The sequence below is a fragment of the Pongo abelii genome, chromosome 22 (genome assembly GCF_028885655.2).
Source record: "Pongo abelii isolate AG06213 chromosome 22, NHGRI_mPonAbe1-v2.0_pri, whole genome shotgun sequence".
Taxonomy (NCBI): Eukaryota; Metazoa; Chordata; class Mammalia; order Primates; family Hominidae; genus Pongo; species Pongo abelii.
This window is the reverse complement of record NC_072007.2, coordinates 2,567,297-2,570,685: the sequence shown is the minus strand read 5'-3', so window position 1 is coordinate 2,570,685 and position 3,389 is coordinate 2,567,297. Positions and strand designations below refer to the sequence as shown.

Here is a 3,389-nt window from a genome sequence, read left to right as displayed (position 1 = left end):
AAAGGGGAGAAAAGTGGTCGTGACGGGAAGTCGTCTTCACGCCCGAGGAAGCCGAAGGCAGGCCGAGGGGAAGGAGGGCATCCCACGTGACAGCTCCACCCCCGCGCACCCTTTCCAACGCCGGGGCCGCCGGTCCACCCTGTACGACAACCCACCCCCAAGAACAGCACGGTCCGGAGCGGTCCAGTCTCATCCCATCCGGCCCACCCGGGGCATCCGGCGGAAGTGTTCACCGGAGGGTCGGAAAGCAGCGTCCACGCGGTTCCCCCGGGGTCTCCCAGCAAAGGCCAGCCGGGGGAGGGTAGCGGGACGTGACGGGGGCGGGGGGCATCCGCCTCAGAGCTCCCCGGAAGGCGGCGGGTAGCCGGCGGGGGACGCCGAGCCAGAGAGGTCCGGCGGGATCTAGATCCGGAAGCCGCGTCGGTCCTCTCCCACAGCTCTCCTACGGAAAATGCCACGGCGGCGGCGGGAGCCTCGGCCGGGGGAGAAGCGGGGACAAGGGGGAGAGGGAAGGAGGCCCTCGGGAGGATTCAGCCACGAAAACCCACTCAGCCAAGCTCCCTCCGTCTCTCGGGGTCCAAGGGACACCCCGGGAGACGGCAAGAGACAGGTTCACTCCGTGCTTTTCACCTCCGTCTTTATTTTTTTCATCTTTTCCATTTTACAAGAGGTGCTCATCTCAACAACCAGACGGTGGGTGTGACGGGAGAAGCATCAAGGGCAGGAGTTGGAGACCAGCGTGAGCAACTGAGCAACACAAGTAGGAGAGCCCAGCTGAAAGAGATGAAAAAGGAGGAGGAGGAGGACGAGGAGGACAGGGGGAGTGGGTGGGGGGAGGAGAAGGAAAGAAAAGAAAAGAAAAAGAAAGAGAAAAGCAACCACCAAGAAAGTTAAAATCGTCCAACGTTCGGAAGCTCAAGACCAGGCTGACCAAGACAGAGAAACCCCATCTGTACTAAAAATATAAAAGTCAGCCGGGCACGACGGCGCTTCACCGTCATTCCAGCTCCTCGGGAAGGCCAAGGCAGGAGGATCACTCGAACCCGGGAGGCGGAGGTCGCAGCGAGCCGAGATCACGCCATCGTAGTCCACCCTGGGCGACAAGAGTGAAACTCCGTCTGGAGGGGGAGGGGGAGGGGGGAGGGGGAGGGGGAGGGGGGAGGGGGGAGGGGGATGGGGGAGGGGAGATCGGTGAGACGCGTCTCAAAATTTTATCTGTTCGCATTCCGCGTGCATAAAACGGAAAGAACCGACCCACGAGAAATACGACCAGAGCGTACCGTGCCCACGCGTGTCATCCCAGCACTGTGGGAGGCCGACGTGGAAGGACGGCCGGAGCGTAGACGTTTGAGATCACCTCGACGTGTGAGACGACACCTGCAATAATAATAATCATAGTTTAAAAAGCGATCACGTGTGCCCAGAGCATGGACAACAAAGCGAGAGCACACCCGTACTAAAAAGAAGACGATTGACAGGCAGGCAGGCAGGCAGGCAGGCAGGCAGGCAGGCAGGCAACTATAGAATGAGCCGGGTGCAGCGTCTCACGCCTGTCACAGCAGCAGCGCGGGCGGCCGAGGCAGGCAGGCGGATCGCTCGAGAACAGGAGTCCGAGACCAGCCCGGGCCACACGACAGAACGCCGGACCCCATCTCACTCACATACACACATACACAGATACCTGCCTACCTACCTACGGAAAACATGAGATATGAGAAAGAACATAAAAGTCACCCGGTGTGGTGGTGCACGCCCATAGTCCCAGGAAACGGGGACGGGAGGGATGAGACGCAGGACGGCCACTCGGTCGGTCGGTCGAAAGCGTTGAGGCTGGGGTGATCCCGGGCGACAGAGGCAGGGAAGGAAGGAAACCAATGAAACAAGCAAGCAAACGATGAACATGACAATGACCTAGAATAACCCATGAGAATAAAGAAGCAAATAAGAGGGTACGAATAAAGCTAAAAGGTAAGGTAATGAAGATGACAATCCACCGTTTTCTCTCCAGCCCAGCCCAGCCCAGCCCAGCCCAGCCCAGCCCAGCCCAGCCCAGCCCAGCCCAGCCCAGCCCAGCCCAGCCCAGCCCAGCCCAGCCGGAGTGGAGGCGCGCGATCACAGCCCACGTTCGCCTCTGCCTCCCGGGCTTAAGAGATCCCTGTAGTCCCATCCCAGCTACTTGGGAGCCTGAGGTCACCAGAGCCCAGAGTGAGAAGATCAGGCAGGCCCCAAAAGAAAAGGAAATAAATACACGAACATTGTTAATCCATAATAAACGAAGGATATACATATACAGGTATATGTAAATGACATGGGTTTTTACGTCATACACGTTCATCCATTAAAATTAGCATCTATCCTATACACATGTATGAATGATGGAAATGTCTAGTTTTATCACTAGATATTTTCGTCGGTGTAGGTACGTGTCCGTGTGTCCATATCTACGTATCTATCTATCTAGATAGATATATGTATGTTCACACACAGCAGCGTGGAGAAAAGAAGATTGAAAACCAGAAGGAATCGGTCGGGCGCGGTGGCCGACGCCCGTACTCCCGGCACGCTTTGGGAGGCCGAGGCGGGGGGAGGGGGTGGGGGGAATCGCTAGGTCAGGAGTTCGAGACCAGCCCGGCCAATATGGTGAAATTCCGTCTTCGCTCAAAATACAAAAACTGCTGTTCGCTTGAGAGCCCTGGAGGCAGCGGCGGCGGCGAGCCGAGGAGGCACCAACGCGCTCCAGCTCCAGCCTGGGCGACAGAGCGAGATTCCGTCTCCAGAAAGAAGGAAGAAGGAAAGAATGGGGGCGGCGGGGGGCGGCGAGGAAAACCACCCACCCCCCCACCCCCACACGACCAAAAAAAAACAAGAGGGAGTATTACTGGCCGACGGCAACAGCGACTCCCTCCCTCTTAAAAGTCCCGCGGACGCAAACTCCAAATGGGGCAGAGAAAAATGTAGGAGAGGGAGTTCCGCGTGGTCCCAGCTCCACCGAAGGCCGAGGCCGGTGAAGGGCACCCGCGCGTGAACGGGGATCGGCGCCCTCGCAGCGATCCACCGCAGCCCGCGGAGGGAACGGCCAGCGGCCGGCCTGCCGGTCGACCCGGGACACGGCGGGCCGCCTGCCGAGTCCGGGGCTCGCGGGCGGCCGCCGATCGACCCCGGAGGTCCGAAACAGGAGCGGCCGCCAGCCGAGGTCGCCCGTGTGTGGGGACGCCCCGGGCCTCGCCGCCGCCCGCTTCCCGCCACCCTCGGAGGAAAGAGGGGGAAGGACGCGCGAGGGCCGGGACCCCGGGTGGGCGACCCCCTGGCCCGGGCGGCCACCCCCGGGACGGGGGCCGGCGGGCCACGGACCCGGCTCGGCGCGGCCGCCTCCGCGGCTCCCACCCACG

The 3,389-nt window shown here is 60.8% G+C and overlaps 1 long non-coding RNA gene across 2 annotated transcripts; it reads right to left on the bottom strand.

The window, feature by feature from the left end:
- Positions 1-622: 622 nt before the first annotated feature.
- LOC134760837 (uncharacterized) lies at positions 623-2,014 on the bottom strand. 2 transcript variants are annotated; one of them, XR_010138838.1, is made up of 3 exons: positions 1,735-2,014; positions 1,281-1,377; positions 623-1,118 (listed from the first exon to the last, which is right to left on the bottom strand). It is a non-coding gene; the product is annotated as an uncharacterized LOC134760837 (long non-coding RNA). The 2 variants fall into 2 exon arrangements; XR_010138839.1 differs by having other exon boundaries at positions 629-1,093.
- Positions 2,015-3,389: the final 1,375 nt, after the last annotated feature.